We start from the raw sequence: 23,439 nt of genomic DNA on the forward strand, positions 1-23,439 counted from the left end.
TGTCCTATTTCACAATTTTTACACATTAAAAATGTTTTTTAAAATAGCTGTAACTGTAGAAACAATGATATTTCTTTCTGTATAATGTGGATCTACAACACATAATAAAGATTTATTTCATATTCTAAAATATATTTACAGGTGGATATGATAGACAGCACTGAAAACATAAAGCTAGATAAGGATAAATTCTGCTTCCAGCTGATGACACAGCCTCTTGGAAGAGCATGCGGTTCTCTCCGTGAGGTTGTAATTGACAGTGAGCTTAAGAAGGCTCAGTGTGAGAAAACTGTCAAAGTTCTAATGACAAAACAGTAGCTTTGATAGATTTATAAAACACAGAATTGGAGAGGCACGAGTTTCCTTCTGCTTTGCTCATGGAAACACAAAGCCTAAAGCATTATAGTTTGTTCCTGAACCACGGAAATGGTTTCAATGGATTTCTTATATCATAGTAAGCAGAGTAATATAAAAATAGTGCATATAATGAATAGTAGAAGAAATGGGCAGTGGTTATTTTGTCAGCTGTCTTCAGATATTTCCCTAATGAAAAGAAATTAAAGCTAGCCTTGGTTTGACAAAAGCGATGAACTGATATCTATTAATACCTGATACAACCTGGTTTGCTTATTTAGAGATGCCAACAGATAGAACGACTTCAGGATCTTACAGCACTTGACATAGGCTTTGTAGGGCAGACTTAAAATTTGTGTTCCTACTTGGAAGACTGTATATTTAGAATCTATACTAACACTGTCTTATAAATTAAAATGTATCATATTGCTAATAAATAATAAAGCTAATAAAGAAATAATAATAAATGTTCATTTTCATTTATTTGGTATGACATCTGGTCCATTCACTTTAAAAAAAAAAAAGAAAAAGACGAAACCATGAATTCTTCCCTAAATTCCAATTGATATTGAATAATAGACTGTAAAAGAAAGTTTGAGGAGTGACTGCTTGGCAGTCTTGTTTGAATTTTATCTTGTACTACTAGGGGACAAAAAAGTGTTTGTTTTGTTTTTGCATTTTTCTTAAACCAGAGAATAGCAGGTTTTAATAGGGTATGTAGAGAGGGGATATTGAAGGATTTGGCTTGTAGGTCTTAGTCACCACAGAAAATCATTTTATATTCCTCAATTTCCATTCAGTTGGGTGGTTTTGCGTAGATACTTGCTGAGATGGTACTGTCCAGAGGCATGGGTGCTGAATTGCAGGGCTCTCGAGGGGAAATTTTCTCAGCAATCTCATTAGTAAAATGAAACTGCAGGCGATAAGATAAGCTTGCCCAATTTATTTACTTAGGCATTCTATTCTTCAAAATTGTATTATTACCCAGGGAAAAGCATTAGCTATTGCTGTATCTTTCTTTTATGGAGACATTTATTTCAAATTGTAAGAAGTACAACACATAGTAATCCATATTAAGTTGAGGGTTGCATTTTTCCTGGAAAATTTTCTCTATTAACGAGAAGTGGAGACAAAGGAAGAACAAAGACATATTTGTTACGTGCTGTGGAAGCAAAATTGTTTCTAAATAGCACTGTTGTGTGGTGTATTCCTGGAGGTCCTGACAACTTCTTATAAGGCAAATGAACATTTCAGCTGAAGTGTGCAAGCAAAACACAAGGCTAATTGTAAACTATTTCTCTGTCTCTTGGCAAACTGCAGGGGGCAAGAGTGAGCTTGTGTAAGCACTGGGAACCTAGATTTCCCTGGGTGCTGTCTTCTCACATGTGTTTTTCAGTCTTCCAACTTGTGATTATTATTTTTCAACACTGAATTAGTGAATCATTTTACATAGTGCTGTTATGTAAAATAAAATGATACTTTGTTTCTCTGCATTGGCCAATTACTGGGTGGAGAAAATTGGACTCCTGAAAGACACATGTGTGCATAGTTTCCCAGATTACAGGAAAGCCTTATAAAATGCTCCCAGATGTTTAGGGCTAGAGAGGGAATAATGCCAGGAGCAAGGACCAAATTGAGGTGGGTTTCAGATATTATACAATCTATTGAAGTAATAGCTAAGAAAATTAATAAGATCATAGACATGAACCTGCTCTGGAAGGTCAGTAATCATAGAGTTTTACTACATCAAACTCATTTGCTCCTTTCCTTTCTCCCCCTTTGGCTGATACTATTATAGAAAATATTAAGGGACATTATTGCTAATGTTTAATAAACAGTACATTAAACATGAATCATCACATCTTTTCAGCACATGGGCCACAGGACAGCAAAGAAGCAAAGTCTGGACTTTTTTTCCAGAGACATGACCTGATAGCTAATCATCAAGATTGCCTTTTTCAAAAATAATAATAATAATGATATCTGTTAGTGTATATTTGCTTTGCAATGTTGTGTTAGCTTCTACTATACACTAAACTGAATCAGCTATACATGTACACATATCCCCTCTTTTTTGAGTTTCCTTCCCATTTAGATCACCACAGAGCATTGAGTACAGTTCCCTGAGCGATACAGTATGTTCTCATTATTTATTGTTTTATATATAGTATCAGTAATGCATATATTGTCCATCCCAACCTCCCAGTTCATCCCCCCTCCCCTCTCCCCTCACCTTTCCCTTCTTGGTGTCTGTACATTTGTTCTTTATGTCTGTGTCTCTTTTTCTGCTTTGCAAATGAGATTGCTTTTTATTTAGAGCTTGGTAAGGTAGTTCCTGGTAAAAATTTTGTTATGAAAAAATTGAAGTATCATAACTAGAGTCTCCTTCCAACCTCAAAGAGCAAAGAAGAGCCTGTCCTTCATTAGCATGAGGTTTCTTTTTTATTTTTTTTAAATTTCTCTTTTTTTTTTCCATTTATTTTTATTAGTTGGAGGCTAATTACTTTACAATATTGTAGTGGTTTTTGTCATACATTGACATGAATCAGCCATGGATTTACATGTGTTCCCCATCCCAATCCCCCCTCCTGCCTCCCTCTCCATCCCATCCCTCTGGGTCTTCCCAGTGCACCAGGCCGGAGCACTTGTCTCATGCATCCAACCTGGTCTGGTGATCTATTTCACCCTTGATAGCCTACTTGTTTCAATGCTGTTCTCTCTCAACATCCCACCCTCCACTTCTCCCACAGAGTCTAAAAGTCTGTTCTGTACATCTGTGTCTCTTTTTCTGTTTTGCATATAGGGTTATCGTTACCATCTTTGTAAATTCCATATATATGCATTAGTATACTGTAATGGTCTTTATCTTTCTGGCTTACTTCACTCTGTATAATGGGCTCCAGTTTCATCCACCTCATTAGAACTGATTCAAATGAATTCTTTTTAACGGCTGAGTAATATTCCTTTGTGTATATGTACCATAGCTTCCTTATCCATTCGTGTGCTGATGGGCATCTAGGTTGCTTCCATGTCCTGGCTATTATAAACAGTGCTGAGATGAACATTGGGGTACATGTGTCTCTTTCAGATCTGGTTTCCTTGGGGTGTATGCCCAGGAGTGGGGTTGCTGGGTCATATGGCAGTTCTATTTCCAGTTTTTTAAGCAATCGCCATACTGTTCTCCATAGTGGCTCTACTAGTTTGCATTCCTACCAACAGTGTAAGAGGGTTCCCTTTTCTCCACACCCTCTCCAGCATTTATTGCTTGTAGACTTTTGGATAGCAGCCATTCTGACTGGTGTGTAATGGTACCTCATTGTGGTTTTGATTTGCATTTCTCTGATAATGAGTGATGTTGAGCATCTTTTCATGTGTTTGTTAGCCATCTGTATGTCTTCTTTGGAAAAATGTCTGTTTAGATCTTTGGCCCATTTTTTTTGATTGGTCATTTATTTTTATGGAATTTAGCTGCAGGAGTTGCTTGTATCTTTTTTAGATTACTTCTTTGTTTCTTCATTTGCTATTATTTTCTCCCATTCTGGAGGCTTTTCACCTTGCTTATAGTTTCCTTTGTTGTGCAAAAGCTTTTAAGTTTCATTAGGTCCTATTTGTTTATTTTTGCTTTTATTTCCAATATTCTGGGAGGTGGGTCATAGAGGATCCTGCTGTGATTTATGTCAGAGAGTGTTTGCCTATGTTCTCCTCTAGGAGTTTTATAGTTCTAGTCTTACATTTAGATCTTTAATCCATTTTGAGTTTATTTTTGTGTGTGGTGTTAGAAAGTGTTCTAGTTTCATTCTTTTACAAGTGGTTGAGAGCATCAGGCTGTGATAGCCCAGGAGTGGCGGCCGAGAGGAGCTTCCCCACACTGGAGGGCAGGGCGGCAGCCGAGAGGAACTACCCAACTTCCAAGGAGTCGCTGCTGCAGGGAGCAGGAGGGCTGAGAGGAGCTACTCCACATTCAAGGTCAGGAGGGGCGGCTGTGAGAAGATACCCCTCGTCTGAGGTAAGGAGCAGCCGTGAAGAGATACCCCCCATCCGAGGTAAGAGAAACCCAAGTAAGACAGCAGCTGTTGCCAGAGGGCATCAGAGGGCAGACACATTAAAACCATAATCACAGAAAACTAGCCAATCTGATCACAGGATCACAGCCTTGTCTAACTCAATGAAACTAAGCCATGCCGCGTGGGGCCACCCAAAATGGTAAGGTCATGGTGGAGAGGTCTGACAGAATGTGGTCCACTGGAGAAAGGAAGGGCAAACCACTTCAGTATTCTTGCCTTGAGAACCCCAAGAACAGTATGAGAAGGCAAAATGATAGGATACTGAAGGAGGAACTCCCCAGGTCGGTAGGTGCCCAATATGCTAATGAGATCAACAGAGAAATAACTCCAGAAAGAATGAAGGGATGGAGCCAAGGCAAAAACAATACCCAGTTATGGATGTGACTGGTGATAGAAGTAAGGTCCAATGCTGTAAAGAGCAATATTGCATAGTAACCTGGAATGTTAGGTCCATGAAGGCAAATTGGAAGTGGTCAAACAGGAGATGGCAAGAGTGAATGTCAACATTCTAGGTATCAGCGAACTAAAATGGACTGGAATGGGTGAATTGAACTCAGAGGACCATTATATCTACTACTGTGGGCAGGAATCCCTTAGAAGAAATGGAGTAGCCATCATGGTCAACAAAAAAGTCCGAAATACTGTACTTGGATGCAATCTCAAAAATGACAGAATGATCTCTGTTTGTTTCCAAGGCAAACCATTCAATATCACAGTAATCCAAGCCTATGCCCCAATCAGTAATGCTGAAGAAGCTGAAGTTGAACGGTTCTATGAAGACCTACAAGACCTTTTAAGACTAACACCCCAAAAAGATGTCCTTTTCATTATAGGATACTGGGATGCAAAAGTAGGAAGTTAAGGAACAACTAGAGTAACAGGCAAATTTGGCCTTGGAATACGGAATGAAGCAGGGCAAAGGCTAATAGAGTTTTGTCAAGAGAACGTACTGGTCATAGCAAACACCCTCTTCCAACAACACAAGAGAAGACTCTACACATGGACATCACCAGATGGTCAACATCAAAGTCAGGTTGATTATATTCCTTGCAGCCAAAGATGGAGAAGCTTTATACAGTCAGCAAAAACAAGACCAGGAGCTGACTGTGGCTCAGATCATGAACTCCTTATTGCCAAATTCAGACTTAAACTAAAGAAAGTAGGGAAAACCATTAGACCATTTAGGTATAACTAAATCAAATCCCTTATGACTACACAGTGGAAGTAAGAAATAGATTTAAGGGACTAAATCTGATAGAGAGCCTGAGGAACTATGGACGGAGGTTCATGACATTGTACAGGAGACAGGGATCAAGACCATCTCCATGGAAAAGAAATGCAAAAAGGCAAAAATGGCTGTCTGAGGCGGCCTTACAAATAGCTGTGAAAAGAAGAGAAGCGAAAAGCAACGGAGCAAAGGAAAGATATTCCCATTTGAATGCAGAGTTTCAAAGAATAGCCAGGAGAGATAAGAAAGCCTTCCTCAGTGATCAATGCAAAGAAATAGAGGAAAACAACAGAATGGGAAAGACTAGAGATCTCTTCAAGAAAATTAGAGATATCAAGGGAACATTTCAGGCAAAGATGGGTTCGATAAGTGACAGAAATGGTATGGACCTAACAGAAGCAGAAGATATTAAGAAGAGGTGGCAAGAATACACAGAAGAACTATACAAAAAAGATCTTCATGACCCAGATAATCACGATGCTGTGATCACTGACCTAGAGCCAGACATCCTGGAATGTGAAGTCAAGTGGGCCATAGAAAGCATCACTATGAACAAAGCTAGTGGATGTGATGGAATTCCAGTTGAGCTATTTCAAATCCTGAAAGATGATGCTGTGAAAGTGCTGCACTCAATATGCCTGCAAATTTGGAAAAATCAGCAGTGGCCACAGGACTGGAAAAGGTCAGTTTTCATTCCAGTCCCTAAGAAAGGCAATCCCAAAGAATGCTCAAACTACCACACAATTGCAGTCATCTCACACGCTAGTAAAGTAATGCTCAAAATTCTCCAAGCCAGGCTTCAGCAATATGTGAAGCGAGCACTTCCAGATGTTCAAGCTGGTTTCAGAAAAGGCAGAGGAACCAGAGATCAAATTGCCAACATCTGCTGGATCATTGAAAAAGCAAGGGAGTTCCAGAAAAACATCTATTTCTGCTTCATTGACTACCCCAAAGCCTTTGACTGTGTGGATCACAATAAACTGTGGAAAATTCTGAAAGAGATGGGACTACCAGGCCACCTGACCTGCCTCTTGAGAAACCTGTATGCAGGTCAGGAGTCAACAGTTAGAACTGGACAAGGAACAACAGACTGGTTCCAAATAGGAAAAGGAGTACATCAAGGCTGTATATTGTCACCCTGCTTATTTAACTTATATGCAGAGTACACCATGAGAAACGCTGGGCTGGAAGAAGCACAAGCTGGAATCAAGATTGCCAGAAGAAATGTCAATAACCTCAGATATGCAGATGACACCACCGTTATGGCAGAGAGTGAAGAGGAACTGAAAAGCCTCTTGATGAAAGTGAAAGAGGAGAGTGAAAAAGTTGGCTTAAAGCTTAACATTCAGAAAACTAAGATCATGGCACCCATCACCTCATGGGAAATAAATGGGGAGACATTGGAAACAGTGTCAGACTTTATTTTTCTGTGCTCCAAAATCACTGCATATTGTGATTGCAGCCATGAAATTAAAAGATGCTTACTCCTTGGAAGGAAAGTTATGACCAACCTAGATAACATATTAAAAATCAGAGACATTACTTTGCCAACAAAGGTCCACCTGGTCAAGGCTATGGTTTTTCCAGTGGTCATGTGTGGATGTGAGAGTTGGACTCTGAAGAAAGCTGAGTGCCAAAAAATTGATGCTTTTGAACTGTGGCGTTGGAGAAGACTCTCAAGGGACTCTTGAGAGTCCCTTGGACTGCAGGGAGATCCAACCAGTCCATCCTAAAGGAGATCAGTCCTGGGTGTTCATTGGAAGGACTGATGCTGAAGTTGAAACTCCAGTACTTTGGCCACCTCATGCAAAGAGTTGACTCATTGGAAAAGACCCTGATGCTGGGAGGGATTGGGGGCAGGAGGAGGAGGGGACAACAGAGGATGAGATGGCTGGATGGCATCACCGACTCGATGGGCATGAATTTGAGTAAACTCTGGGAGTTGGCGATGGTGCTGCAATTCATGGGGTCACAAAGAGTCAGACACGACTGAATGACTGAACTGAACTGAACTGAACTGAACTGAACTGAACTGAACTGAACAAGTGGTTGTCCAGGTTTCCCAGAACCACTTGTTAAAGAGGTTGTCTTTTTTCCATTGTATATTCTTACCTCCTTTGTTGAAGATAAGGTGTCCATAGGTTCGTGGATTTATCTCTGGGCTTTCTATTCCATTCCATTGATCTATATTTCTGTCTTTGTGCCAGTACCATAGTGTCTTTGTGACTGTGGCTTTGTAGTAGAGCCTGAAGTCAGGCAGGTTGATTCCTCTAGTTCCATTCTTCTTTCTCAAGATTGCTTTGGATTTTCAAGGTTTTTTGTATTTCCATACAAATTGTGAAATTATTTGTTCTAGTTATGTGAAGAATATTGTTGGTAGCTTTATAGGGATTGCATTGAATCTATAGATTGCTTTGGGTAGTATACTCATTTTCACAATATTGATTCTTTCAATCCAACAACAGGATATATTTCTCCATCTATTGTGTCCTCTTTGATTTCTTTCATCAGTGTTTTATAGTTTTCTATGTATAGGTCTTTTGTTTCTTTAGGTAGATATACTTCTAAGTATTTTATTCTTTTTGTTGCAATGGTGAATGGTATTGTTTCCTTAATTTCTCTTTCTGTTTTCTCATTGTTCATGTATAGAAATGCAAGGGATTTCTGTGTGTTAATTTCATATCCTATAACTTTACTATATTCATTGATTAGCTCTAGTAATTTTCTGGTAGACTCTTTAGGGTTTCCTATGTAGAGGATCATGTTATCTGCAAACAGTGAGAGTTTCACTTCTTCTTTTCCTGTTTGGATTCCTTTTATTTCTTTTTCTGCTCTGATTGCTGTGGCCAAAACTTCCAAGACGATGTTGAATAGTAATGGTGAGAGTGGGCACCCTTGTCTTGTTCCTGATTTTAGGGGAAATGCTTTCAATTTTTCACCATTGAGGATAATGTTTGCTGTGGGTTTGTTCTATAAGGTTTCTTTTTTTTCTTTTTTCTTTTTTTTTTTTTTGTCGGCAAAGTAGTATCTCTGCTTTTTATTTTTTTTATTATTATTATTATTTTTTTTTCCAGTGGGTTTTGTCATACATTGATATGAATCAGCCATGGATTTACATGTATTCCCAATCCTGATCCCCCCTCCCACCTCCCTCTCCACCCGATCCCTCCGGGTCTTCCCAGTGCACCAGGCTGGAGCACCTGTCTCATGCATCCCACCTGGGCTGGCGATCTGTTTCACCATAGATAGTATACATGCTGTTCTTTTGAAATATCCCACCCTCACATTCTCCCACAAAGTTCAAAAGTCTGCTCTGTATTTCTGTGTCTCCTTTTCTGTCTTGCATATAGGGCCATCGTTATCACCTTTCTAAATTCCATATATATGCGTCAGTATGCTGTAATGTTCTTTATCTTTCTGGCTTACTTCACTCTGTATAATGGGCTCCAGCTTCATCCATCTCATTAGGACTGGTTCAAATGAATTCTTTTTAATGGCTGAGTAATATTCCATGGTGTATATGTACCACAGCTTCCTTATCCATTCATCTGCTGATGGGCATCTAGGTTGCTTCCATGTCCTGGCTATTATAAACAGTGCTGCGATGAACATTGGGGTGCACGTGTCTCTTTCAGATCTGGTTTCCTCAGTGTGTATGCCCAGAAGTGGGATTGCTGGGTCATATGGCAGTTCTATTTCCAGTTTTTTAAGAAATCTCCACACTGTTTTCCATAGCAGAGGTTTCTTAAACTTGACTATGGCAGAGCCGGTTGAAGTAAGGATTGTAACACTGGCTTTCTTTGAATGCCAGGAATTGTTCTTGAATCAGTCTGTATCCTAGTAGCAAACAGCTGGAAGATGGCAGTGGGATCATTGAGAAGAGATAAATGAAGGGACTATTTTTGAAGGCAAGATTATGGGTACCGTGAAAGGATGGTGAAGCACTCTGGGAAGAGCAATGATGGGAAGGTAGTGTCCCCTTAGAGAAGTAGACAGAACCAAGAAAGAGTCACCCTTACCTGTGAGAGATGTACCTGCAGGAGAAGGAGTGTCCAACAGGGAAAAATATTGCAGCCACTGCCAAACAGTGCCTTTATAGGGAGGCACATAGGGGATAAATGCCGTACCTTTTTTCCTTACTAACTCATGATCTCCTCATTATGCCATAGTTTGTCCAAACTTCTGCAAGCCAAGGAAACCTGGTGAAGCCAATATTTTAGATCAGTTCCATAGGACACAGAACACGATGGAGAAAGATGAAGAGAAGACCTGGTGGGGAAAATGGGGAATATATAGCACGTTCCACATTTTAGCTTATTTATTTTTAGAAATATACCCCAACATGATTATCTTCCACGTTTTCATAGATAAGTATACTAAATTTAAAGTCTTTAATATAATTTGCCCAAGTTCCTTAAAAAATAAATATAGAGCTATCATGTGACCTAACAATCCTACTCCTGGGCATATTCCCAGAGAAAACTATAATTCAAGAAGATACATGCATCCCAATGTTCAGAGTAGCACTATTCATAGTAACCAGGGCATAGAAATAACCTAAACATTTATCAACAGAAGAATGTATAAACAAGATGTAGTACATATATACAATGGAATATTACTCAGCCATAACAAAGAATTAAAATGGGTCATATGTAGAGACATAGATGGACCTAGAGAGTGTCAAAAGTAAGTCAGAAAGAGAAAAATAAATACCATATATTAGTGCATCTATGTGGAATCTAGAAAAATGGTATTTGTGAACTTATTTGCAAAGCAGAAATAGACCCACAGATGTAGAAAACAAACTTAAGGATGCCAGGAGGGAAAAGGGAAGGTGGGAGGAATTGGGAGATTAGGATTCACACATACACACTATTGATACTATATACAAAATAGATAATTAATGAGAACATTCTGTATAGCACAGGGAACTCTGCTTAGTGCTGTGTGGTGCCCTAAATGGGGAGGAAGTCCAAAAGGGTGGAGATATATATGTGTACATATAGCTGACTCACTTTGCTTCTGTACAGAAGAAAGCAACACAACGGTGTAAAGCAACTATACAACAATAAAAATTAATTAATAAAAATAAAATAAAGATAAATGATTTTCCCACTTTTAGATAAGCACCTATCTGACTTCAGATTCTTCATCCTCTGCTGCTTTTCCTTTGTTTCCAAAGATCACACTTGGGGAAGATAATACACAAAAGGAGAAAAAAAAAAGATTGTTATATCACTTTTCCTCATTACTATGATTCTAGTAGGTATGAGTGCTGATCCTTGTTTTCCAGAGACTGGCAGGATTAACAAAAGTAACTAATAAGAATTTCTCAGGCAAGGAGTCTCAACCCTGGTGTTCCCCATCCTGCTCCTTTATCCTTGGTTGTGGATCTTCTGGGATGCCTAAAAGAAACTTTGAGCCAAGGGTTCTGGGCAAGCCCTGAAGCGCTATTCTGGGAACTTGCTGCCACTAGTAAAATGGATCTCAAAGACATTTGTAAAGTTTGAAGACAGGCCACTGCCAGAAAATTATAGACAAATGATATGTTTGTTTTGTTGTGTGTGTAATTTAAAGATCTTGTGGACTCCTTCTAGTAAGATGAGACAGGACCTCAGTTTTTAAGACTTCACCAAAAGACTGTAAAATTTTCTTTTAAAATAATAAAGTTGGGGAGGTAAACTAATTGAATCTTTAAAAGCAGGAAAACACAGTGTCATCAATCTCATGTGACATGCTTTTCAATAAATATTATATATATATATATTTAAACTTTAAAATGTTAACCTTTTAAAAAATTATTTATTTTTAATTGAAAGATAATTGCTTTACAATATTGTGTTGGTTACTGCCATACACCAGCATGAATCAGCCATAGGTATACATATGTCCGCTCTCTCTTAAACCTCCCTCCCACCTCCCACTCCATCCTACCTGTCTAGGTTGTCACAGAGGTTTGAGCTTCCTGTATCATCTTTAAATTATTTCTGGTTTGAGCTTCCCTGTTGACTCAGTGACAATCAATCTCCCTGCAAATGTAGGAGATGCAGGTCTGAGCCCTGGGTCAGGAGGATCCCCAGGAGAAGGAAATGGCAACGTGGGACCCTGGTGGGCTACAGTCCATGGCATCACAAAAGATTCAGACATGGCTTAGCGACTAAACAACAATAGCGATTTCATATTTATTAAAAAGTTGAAAAAACTATCCAAACACCTTCAATAAAATTCCTCAAATGTCAATATTTTGCACATCTGCTCTCTTGACTTCCTTCCCTCTCCCTCATACACACATGCACACAGAAACACAATAGTATTTTTTCCTGAGCTATTGGAGAATAAGCTCTAAACATCATGCAAACTTATCTTTAAATACCTCAGTGTACATTTCCTAAAAACAATGATATTCCTATATATAACCACGGTACTATTATAAAAATCAGTAATAATTGACGCTGTAAAAATAGTCTATAAATCTTATTCAAAAATGTTTGTTTCAGTAATGCACTTTGTAGCAAAAGGGGAAAAAAAAGACTATAGGATCCAATTCAGAATAATAAGTTTCATTTATTTGTCAGATCTCTTGAGTCTCCTTTAATCTAGAACAATTTCTTGAACTTGCTTTACATTTCACGACCTTTACATTAAAAATATTCAGGCCAGTTAGTTTGGAGAATTTATCTCTCAATCTAAGTTTGCCTGATGTCTTCTCATGATTAAAATCAGGGTGTGTATTTTGGCAAGAATACCACAGAAATAGTGTCTTTTATCTTTCTCAATGCTTCATTTTAAGAACCACATAATAGGAGAAGGAAATGGCAACCCACTCCAGTATTCCTGCCTGGAAAAGTCCATGGACAGAGGAGTCTGGCAGGCTGAAGTCCATGGGATTACATGACTGAGCATGTGTGCACGAGGGTGGAGGGAAATGGGTTGGTAGCAATAAAGTGGTAGAACTAAAAAAAAAAAAAGAAGAACCACATAATATATATTTGTCCCATTACTGATGATGTTACACTTTGATCACTTGTTTAAACTGCCAAGCTTCTCCACTATAAAGTTACTTTTCCCCCTTTTTACTTAATAAGCATCTAGTGGGAATATTTCTGGAGACTATATAAGTATTCCATTCTTCATCAAACTTTCCCCTATTGGTATTAGCATCCATTGATTGTATTTTGCCTGGAACACTTATTATTTTGGTATAATTATTGTAGTATAACCAGATGATTATTTCTCAATTCCACTATTTTTTCTCCATTTATTGGTTGGCACCCCATTTTAAGGAATAACTATTCTTTCTGATTGATTTACATCTCTATGTATTCACTGATTTTTTCCCAATGGTCATAATTATTTGCTAATAATTATTTATTTTGATGCTCAAATTGCCCTTAATTTGGATAATGGAAATTCCTTCTTACTGGCTCCTATAGCCCTCTAGCAAATCCCCATCATTCTTTGAGCATGTCTTTATTTAGAGTACAGATTTGTGTTCTAAGTTCATTTTGTACTGTCCCTCATTCCTCTCTGAAGCATTTGTTGTCTTCCAGAGAGATCTGACCTCATTTTAAGGTGGTATTTAGAAACTAAGATCTAAGTGTCAGTTTGTAGTTTTTTTTTAGAAGACTGAACTAATATACACCCCCCCCCCCCCGCCTTACACACACACCCCTCTTTCTCGACATGGTCTTAGTGTTGAAAAGGAAGAGTTTAAACAATAATATAGAGCCTTTCTTACGGAAAGACATAGACTTTTGGTATTAATGCTCTTTGAGTTATTATCAGAACTGGCAATTTTCAGCTGGGGGAATTTAAGATCAAGAGCAAACAAATGACACACCATAGGCACAGGCAATGGTTTTGACCACCTTGATATTTCATTGTCTTTCAAGTCCTCTTCATTGTTTACAGAAAAAATTTCTCCATGGAGTCTAGTTCATCATCAAGAAACTTGATGTTGTTTGATGTCAACAAACTTCCTACTCGGTTTAGATTAAGTGGATTTTTCCAAGTGAACACATTAGTATTTGAGGTAGTGTTTATCAGCCTCCATGTAAAACCCAGAGAGACAGAGTCAGCAGGTTTAGGAATCAAGTAGGATGTTGTGATGCTGAGTACCCTCCCCCACCCCACCAAAGGTATAAGGTGTTGGAAGAGTTGCTCCATGACTGGCCCCATGCTCATTCCCTAGATGATTCCAGGTGCCCAGTAAGAGTTTAACTTTGTTAAGAAGATATCAGCCTTACATCATTTGCATTTCCTTACCCACAATGCTTTTAAATTTGGTGCCTGCTTTGAAAAGCAAATGATGACATTCTGCTGGGAAAATATCAGCCCCTGTGTGCTCTTTATAAAGTAAGGAAGTGGAATAACATTCACTGGTATGAGGGAAAAGAATATGTTTATCACATTTGGTGGTTTCAGAGAATGTGGCATGTGTGTGCTATGTGTGTATTGGGAAATTGTATTGGGCAGACAAGGTGGAGGATGGGGAAATAGTGATTCTGGTTCCCTGTGCTAGTACAATGGTGAACCATGAATTGTCAGTTGTCACGGTCTTCATAGACTGGGACTTGGGGACTGGAGTAAATGAGAAGAAGGATGCAGGGGACCCAAGTCTCGAGTGAAACCCTTTATTTGCAGAAATGCATGCTTATATATCTTCACTAAAATGATTACTCAGCCATTAAAAAGAATGAAATTCCACCACTTGCAACAAAATGGATAGTCCTAAAAGGTCACTGAAGGGAATCCAAGCAGGTGCTCTTTCCCATGATTTCAGTCCTGAGAACTGCATGCAGCTCTGCTTGTTCCTGTTTTCCAGGAACTGATAAGGAACAGAGAGTCCTTGAGAAATGACACACAAAGGAAGGAAACAACATATTGGATCCCTTAAAGGTGAACGTCCCCTGACAGTCAGTAATTCTGAAAGCCCTTGTAAATAAGAGGACATCCAACTTGTTGTTAAGAATGATCAAGCAGAATTGTGCTGAGTGTGTGTTAAGATATGTGTCATCAGAATTCTGAGTAAACCAAGCTTAGATCATGAAAAAAGAGGCTTAGACTCAAGGGTTGAAATTTACCTGGTTTCATGAGTGGTTCAAAGATGAAAAGGGGGAGGAAAGCAGGTGAAGAGAACCAGATAGAATTTGATAAAACATAAATATCTTCTCCCCTCCCCTCTTTCCCTTTCCTTCTCATTCCTTTTAGAGGGTTTTTTAATTTGAGGAGCCTAACTTATAGTAAATACACTAGCACAAATATACAACTAGTATAATAGAAGTATGAATTAACAAGTTGTATGTATTTTACATATAATATTCTATGTACACTAATAGCAATATTTGTTTTTATCTGTCCATCAGAATGCAACTCTAGGAAGATAGGGTTTATCTTTTTGTTTTGTTCACTATTATGTACCCTGTTCCTTGAATAGTTCTAGGCATAAAGTAGATGCTCAATACATACTGAATGGTAGATGAATGGAAATGTTTACACCTTTTATCATCATTTATTCCCTTCTCCTCTCTTTTGTAAAATTGCAATGGATTCCACTTCCTCCCCTTTCCGTAAACTTCTTAACTCACTTTACCACACTGGGGCCCAATCCACTTTCTCCTTTTAAGTCCTCCTTGAATTTTCTGCTTTGCATAAAATTCTTTGCTTTGCATAAAATGCTTTGCTCCTTGCTTCCTCTGCTTTTAAACTCTCCTCACACTTTTCTCCCACAGTTCAGGTTTTGTTTCTTTTGCATCTCCTCTAGCTTTCCTCCTATCAGTCTGGGTAGTCAGTAACATCATTCATTTGGTCTTCTTTTTTTTTATTTTAGTTTTTAAGTAAGATTTGTGGATATTTGAGGTGTACAATATCATGATTTGGTATACATATGCATTATGAAATGATTTCTATAGTCAACTGAGTAACACAAATTTCAGGCACCTTTATCACACCCACTCACATGCACACATAAACAGTTTGCTCTTCATCTGTTGATTTTTCCAGGAGTTCCTTCACTGCCTTTTCTTATCCTTTTTTTCTGCCCATTCTTCTGAAGTAATCGGATCAAGCTTCGTGACTTGGACTGTGATCACCATGCTCAAAAAATAAAAATGAAAGAAAATCTTTTAAAAAAGTGAATGCAGAAAAGAAATGAAAAAAATGTAACTCAAGACTGAGTCCTAGCCCACTCCAAGTTTTAAAAGGCAGGGAGCAATTACAAAGAAAAATGAGAGTTTGTGGCCAGGGTTTTAGAGGAAAATCAGATATTTGTATTGTCCCAGAAGCCAAGAGACGTGAGCGTCTTGAGCAGGAGCATTGAAAGATGCTTACCAGCTGCATAGAACAGTGACAATCAATCAGTGATTCCAACCGTAGGTGGAGTGTTCTGGTGAAACTAGTTTCCAGTTATTACTAGTATAAATGGTAATAGCATGTTTGTTCTTTTTTTAATGCATAGATAAATGGATAGATATCAAGTAAACTAAGGTTTGGATAAACCTGGTTTGCATATTGGTTCTGCCTTTTATGAATCATGGTGGTGAGAACTTGGCCTCTGAAGTTAGATGACCTGACTTTGGCTCTTTTTATCAGCAGATGGTGTGCTATTTGATGAGTCCACTGATTAAGTCTCAATTCCATTATTCGTAAAATGGAAATAGTAATAATACCTCTTTCATTAGTTTGCTCTAAGGATTAAATGAGAAAACATATTTCAAGAACTTAGAATCTGTTGAGTTGCTGTTCAGTAGCTAAGCTGTATCTGATTCTTTGTTATCCCATGGACTACAGGATGCCAGGCTCCTCTCTCCTCCACTATCTCAGAGAGTTTACTCAAATTCATGTCCATTGAGCTGGGGGTGTTATCTAACCATATCATCCTCTGCTGCCCCTTTAATCTCAGTACCACACGGGAAAAAATAACACTCACTGACTCTTATTCATGAGCTTGTGTTTCTTAATCCATTGAACATGCATCACGCATAGTTCCAAGTTTATAAAATTATTGTGAAAATCAAAGAATGAATATCCATGTAAAATGTGTTATACACTGTAAGTTCTCCATACATGTTGATGGAATCACCACTAAATATATTCATCATTTGGGGTGAATTGAATGACCCAGCCATCCAGCTTATCCCTCACTTGAGCGTTGCTAGTGGTTATGGTGGTAGAAGCATGACACAGCTTTAAATTGTTTTATTCTCAGTCATATTATTGAATCCATGCTCATAAAGCACTGTTGGCTGCAGACAGGAAGCATAAGGAGCTCTGATGCACATGCAGTTTCACAGTATCTTAAAGATGCATTCATCTGATCCAGATTCTCAGAGCACATCAAGGTGTCTCTAGTGCTTTGAAAACCAGTGCTAAAAAGAGAAAATTTAGTGATGATTAAATCCAATTTGACTTTTGTCTTGGGGGAGTAAACAGTATCCTCACAAACAACTCGTTATATGTGATGTGCTTGCACTTGGAATACATAAACCACTTCTCTTACCTCATATTTTGGAAACAAATTTACAAATAAGTAAACAAATTGTTTTGCAAGTATGAAATGAAATCATTCCACACATTAGGTCTGAAAATCAATGTTTAATTTCCTGACTTTTTTTTCAGTCTAAAATCAAATATTAAATAACCCATGTCCGTTATTAAATGACAGAGTAAAATCTGTCTACAAGGTTTCTGAATATTCTTGGAGGCTATAATAAGTTAGCTTTATATTATAGTATACCATACATTATTGATAAAATATAAAATACTGTTTTTTTTATTTTTACCTCAATCCACTTTTGGTGCCACAACAAAAATTTATAAAATGTTTAGAAAAATATTGAGTTTTTACAAAATGGTATGTGCTTATAAAATGTGTATGAGGGAAGAAACTTTATTAATCAATAATTGTAGCAGAAGAACTAGGTTCTTAGGGGGGATCTTGGGGGGAAATTTGTAATATAAATGTTACAAGTTTGATTGTAGCACTTAATTATGAAAATCACCACTAAAACTCTCCGTCCATCCCATACTCATCTGCTAGATAATATCCTCTTGAGGAAGTTATGCATTCACTACAACTCACCATTACATGCTGTTAATCATGATTCCTGAGGTTTCATCTATTCTACAGTAAAGGGTGTGCGCTCAGTCACCCCATCACGTCCAACTATTCACGACCCTAGGGACTGTAGCCATGACTCCTCGGGGCATGGAATTGTCTAGCAAGAATACTGGAGCTGGTTGCTGTTTCCTGCTCCAGGGGATCTTTCCGACCCAGAGACTGGACCTGCATCTCTGGTGTCTCCTTCATTGGCAGGCAGATTCATTCCTTATCACTGTGCCACCTGGGAAGCCCATTTAAGTTGGCAGTACCCTGCAAATGATTACTTCCCGCTTAAGCAAAGAGAAAAGGCTAGGTTTTCATGAAATCACATAACTCTGCTCCTTTTGGAGGAATCATCAAACAAAATGTGTGTATGTGCACATATCACACCCCTGGTAAACTCTAAACATAATACATTTTAGAAGTATAATAGGATACTATATACCTTCCTCCAATAACTTTTTCAAAATTTGTAAATGATGCAAAACCACATGGGTAGAATTTATAGAAACCTCACTTAAGAAAAGATAGTCCCAAGGGGTCAATGAAAATTTCTTTTCTGGACTTTTTGTATAAAATGTTGAAGAAATATTGAATTAGAAAATAAGAAGCATGTCAAATTACTTTCACGACAAAAAATGCTACCCGAAAGGATATCATGGGTTCCTCTGAGAATTTTTCTGGAAGTAGAAACCAAAATTGAGTTTTCTTTTTTAATGGAAATGAAAAGCTAGTAACATGTGATCAATTTTTAAAGGGTCATACTTGATGAGAGCATGAATGAGTTTTCCTTTGGAAACTGAAGTTAGGAGAGGAGGGTTAACAGTCAGAGACAGGAAGCATTATTCCGATGTGGACCATTGTTCCTCAGATGTTGACATGCCATTTACTGTGTTCCATTTCTTCATTTCCCTCCTCTGGTTAGTGGCTACATCTGGCCAATTTCCATTTCTAACATTCCATGCCATTTTTTTCCCTTTTCATTTTAACATTTTTAAGTTAATTTTTACTGTAGTGGATGTAGTGACAGTCATAAGGAGTGAATTGTCAGAAACAGAAAAAGCGAATATTGTGTGTTAACATATATAGGTGGACTCATGCCGGTTCTTTCAATGTCGTGGGCACAAACAGATATAGGTTGCTATGGACTGAATTGTGTTCCTCCAAAATTTATATATTGGAGCCCTAATCTCCAATGTGATTTTATTTGGAGACAGGGACTTTATGAAAGTTATTAAGGTTAAATGAGATCCTTGAAGATTGGACCCTGACTTGCTAGGATTCGTGTCCTTATAAGAGACATCAGGAACTCATTCTCTCTCACACATACACCTAGGAAAGACAATGTGAGGACACAGAAAGAAAGAAGATGTTGTCAAACCAGAAAGACGGCCCTCAGCAGAAGCTGAATACTGTTGCTCCTTGATCTTGGACTCCCAGCTTCTGGAATTGTAAGGAAATAAAGCTCAGTTGCTTAAGCCATCTAGTCTATGGTATTTGTTATGGCATTCCAAACTAAGACATAGACTGATGACATCATTCCAGAATCAGTTCTAGTATATGTTGTCCCAGGTTTAAATAAATCCTCACAAAAGCCTTATGATTGAGGTTTTATACAGATGAGCGCTTCAGTTTTCTAAGAGGTTAAATTATTTCCCCCAGTACACAGAGCAAAAGATGACAGCTCACAGTGACAGCACATTTTTATTTTAATAGTGTGTTTCTTCCTTGCACCAATAATATTTCCCTAGGCCACCATGTTTAGCTTTGCAGCGTTTTCCAGAGTTATCCAGGATCTGTGTTAATTTTGTATGCTTATCAAGTCAAGAGCATCTCTTTTATTACTTTGCTTTCACCTCATGCTTATTTAATATACCTCTAAGAGTTGCCAGGACAAGTCCCCAATCCTTAACCCGTCTTCTAAGGTGTGTTCAAAATCTGAGCCCACTTAATTAAAATGCATCACCACTTTCAAGCTCTCATGTCCAATCTCTGATCCATCAGGCTATACTGGAATACAACACATTCAATTTTGTCTTTATGATCTTGTAGCCTATGGCATTCCTGCTCCTGGAAAACAGTTTCCTGTCCCATCCATATACAAAAATTCTACTTATCATCTGAAGCTAAACTCAATTCAACTACTTGTATACACTTTCTTATGTCAGTCTATATTGATCCCCCTGCTTGGAAGTCTTCTAGTTTTGTGTGTGTGTGTGTGTGTGTGTGTGTGTGTGTGTGCTTGGTTTGCAATGTATTTTCTTTTTTATTTTAGTATTTGTTTATGTATCTTCCAGTGTTGTCTTATGTTTATGGTAAAACTTTTCCAGAAAAAGAAAAAAATTCCTTAAATGCATGGTTCAAATCTTTAACAAAGTAACCAACAGATCTACTAACCAAGAAGTTGTTACTAATCAGTTACAATATGATCTAGGCTTTGCAAAAACTAAAATGGCATTGGATAAGAATATTTTCTTCCTCTGTAGTATATTTCTTCAGTTTAGTTCAGTTCAATCGCTTAGTCATGTCCGACTCTGTGTGGCCCCATGAACTGCAGCATGCCAGGCCTCCCTGTCCATCACCAACTCCCAGAGTCCACCCAAACCCGTATCCATTGTGTTGGTGATGCCATCCAACCATCTCATCCTCTGTCGTCCCCTTCTCCTCCTGCCCTCAATCTTTTCCAGCATCAGGGTCTTTTCAAATGAGTCAGCTCTCCGCATCAGGTGGCCAGAGTATTGGAGTTTCAGCTTCAGCATCAGTCCTTCCAATGAACACCCAGGACTGATCTCCTTTAGGACGGACTGGTTGGATCTCCTTGCAGTCCACACCACAGTTCAAAACCATCAATTCTTCGGTGCTCAGCTTTCTTTATAGTCCAACTCTCACATCCATACATGACCACTGGAAAAACCATAGCCTTGACTAGACGGACCTTTTTTGGCAAAGTAATGTCTCTGCCTTTTAATATGCTATCTAGGTTGGTCATAACTTTCCTTCCAAGGACCAAGCATCTTTTAATGTCATGGCTGCATCACCATCTGCAGTGATTTTGGATTTCTTAGCTGAACCCAAAGACACTAAATGAATAGTAGATCAGTTGATTGGATGAGTGATGGTATTACTGCTGCTTGTGCTCCAAATGTCAAACAATATCCAACACAATCTCATCTTTGCTCACCAATAATACTAAAAGGGATCATGAAGGGAGTGTCACAGAAAGAACATCATGTGTGATGGAAGCCTTATGAACTTTGAACAGAACCTAGTTTGAGTCCTATCTCTATCTGTTTCTACATTTTATTACTAAGGAAATTACTTAACTTTTATCAGCCATACTTTCCCTATTTAAAGCCCCCATCATAGAACCTGGCTCACAGTAAATGCTGCATGCAGAATCTCCTGATTTCTATTTGTGGCCATTGAAAATCACCACGTAGAGAACTTTGTGATTCCTTCATCCGTAGTCTTTCATGCCAAAATTGCTGCTCCAACTTTTCGCTGATACAAAGATGAGCAACATGCATAAGTGAATCTAAAACATAGCCAGACTCCTGAACTGGCTCAATGAGGGTAAAGAGATTCAAGTTTGAGAGAAGATGTGCTATAGCCAAGGTATTAGTGAAGAGAAGTGTTTATGCACAATCCCTTTTCATCATACTCTTCTTTCACAACAGGAAGCAATATATTTGCTCACCTTAAAAAGAAACCATGAGACGGTCAATCCTACAGATGTATTACAGTGTTTTAGAGAGGATATAATTAGACAAAACACCTTGTACTAATGGACTGCCTCTGGGGTGGGGATGAGCCTGATTAGAGAATCTATCATTTCACTTGGTAACACTTATTGCATCTGCTTTTAGGAGTGAATTGGAAGATTTAACAAATGATTATAAACCTGAAAACAACATCCCATTATTTTTTAATAAAGAATGAATGACTGTGGACCAAGGTAATTCTGTTGTTTTCGTTGGGAGGAGAGTTTGAGCTGATATTTAAGACTCTGCTCAGCATTAAATTTGGAAAAGTGCAATTTAATTGGTAGGAGACAGTATAGGTTTGTGAAAATAAATCATGTCAAACACATTTGATTACTTCTTAAAATTAAATTGCTATTGAACTAGATAGAACAGGAATCAAGTAAATTCAGTACAACTTGACTTTTTTAAAAAGCCACCTGACAGCATTCTTTATTAGTGTTAAACACAACACATTAGTTCCAGGTAGGTTTATGATAAAATAGTTAAGAGGTAATAGACAATGGATGCTGGGATTGAAGAGTTATTGGACTGGCCAAAAAATTCATTTGGGTGTTCTGTAAGATGAATGAACTTTTTGGCCAACCTAATAAAAAGAAGCATAGCTATTCTTTGGAATGTCTGAAAAATCACAAAATGCCAAAAGTGGAGGGCTTCAGAAGCAGATAGATTTGTGGTCAAAGATTGGCAGTACTAATTACTGGCTTTGTGATAAGTCATAACCTTTTTGACCTTCAATTTTCTCATCTCATAATATTAATAGTTACCTTCCAGGTAACTACCCAGGGTCTGTTGAGAAGAGCAAATTAGATGCTTTTAAAGAGTGGAACTTGGGACCTGGCATGTAGCAGGTACTCATGTAATATTTCCCCCTCACTTTAGAACTCTGATGCCACAGTGGCTTCCCCTAATCACACAGAACTCTAAAGTTTAGGGAGGGGATTGCTTCAATATTCGTGGGCTTTCCTGGTGGCTCAGTGGTAAAGAATCAACCTACCAATTCAGGAGATGAAAGTTCAGTCCCTGGGTTGGGAAGAACCCCTACAGAAGGAAATGGCAACCCACTCCAGTATTCTTGCCTGGGAAATGCCATGGACAGAGGAGCCTGGTGGGCTACAGTCCATAGGGTCACAAAGAGTCAGACATGACCAAACAACAACAACTGCTTCAAATTTCAGTCAAGAGTCTGGGTAACATTAAGGGCCAATCTCTATGTGTCCTTGATCTCCTGGTACCCTATAATGTTTGAGTATTTCTCTGAAAACACCTACTGAAGAGATCAGTACTGCGAAGTACAGCTTAGTTCTTTGAAAATAAGAAACTGAGAAACTTGAAAACCTTTGCAAAAATTCTAAGAGAGAAGCTTCAACAAAAATCAATGAAAGTCTTTCAGGAAAGGCCTTCTTAGTACTTTATGCTCCATGGTGAGATGTGGCAAGAAGCCTCATGTATGCACTCTGCCACTCTCTTCCGTTAAGAATTCTCTGCATGGTCTCCACATGCTGCTGGAGTGTTTCTAATTTTCTTTCTTTCTGTTCTTGCTTATTCATTACCTCCTTCCCAGGAATGTAGGGAGACCATATGAAAATAGCATTTTTTCTATATGGTTTATTGCTCTGTTCTATGAGTTGTAAGTCCTTAGAATTACTAGTAATGTTACAGTTGCTAATCCATTGTAGGTACCCAGATAAATATATTTAAATGAATTAATAGCTGATGGTGAGAACAGGCAGCAACAAACTGTGGCTCATCAGTCAGACCCAGTCTGCCACCTGCTTTGAAAAGCCTATAAAAAACACAACCATGTTTATCATTTATATGTTGCCTATGTCTGCTTTTATGCTATCATGGCATAATATGGGGCCAGGTGACCTACAAGTCTAAATAGTTACTATCTGGAACTTTAGAGAGGAAGTCTGTCCACACCTG

The 23,439-nt window shown here is 38.3% G+C and overlaps 1 protein-coding gene across 1 annotated transcript in view; it reads left to right on the plus strand.

Moving 5' to 3' along the window:
• The window catches only part of AGBL1 (AGBL carboxypeptidase 1), an 836,354-nt gene that overhangs the window by 608,572 nt on the left and 204,343 nt on the right, over nt 1–23,439 (plus strand). The gene's annotated exons all lie outside the window — the stretch shown is intronic.

The sequence above is a fragment of the Dama dama genome, chromosome 13, assembly GCF_033118175.1.
Source record: "Dama dama isolate Ldn47 chromosome 13, ASM3311817v1, whole genome shotgun sequence".
In the NCBI taxonomy this organism is placed as follows: domain Eukaryota; kingdom Metazoa; phylum Chordata; class Mammalia; order Artiodactyla; family Cervidae; genus Dama; species Dama dama.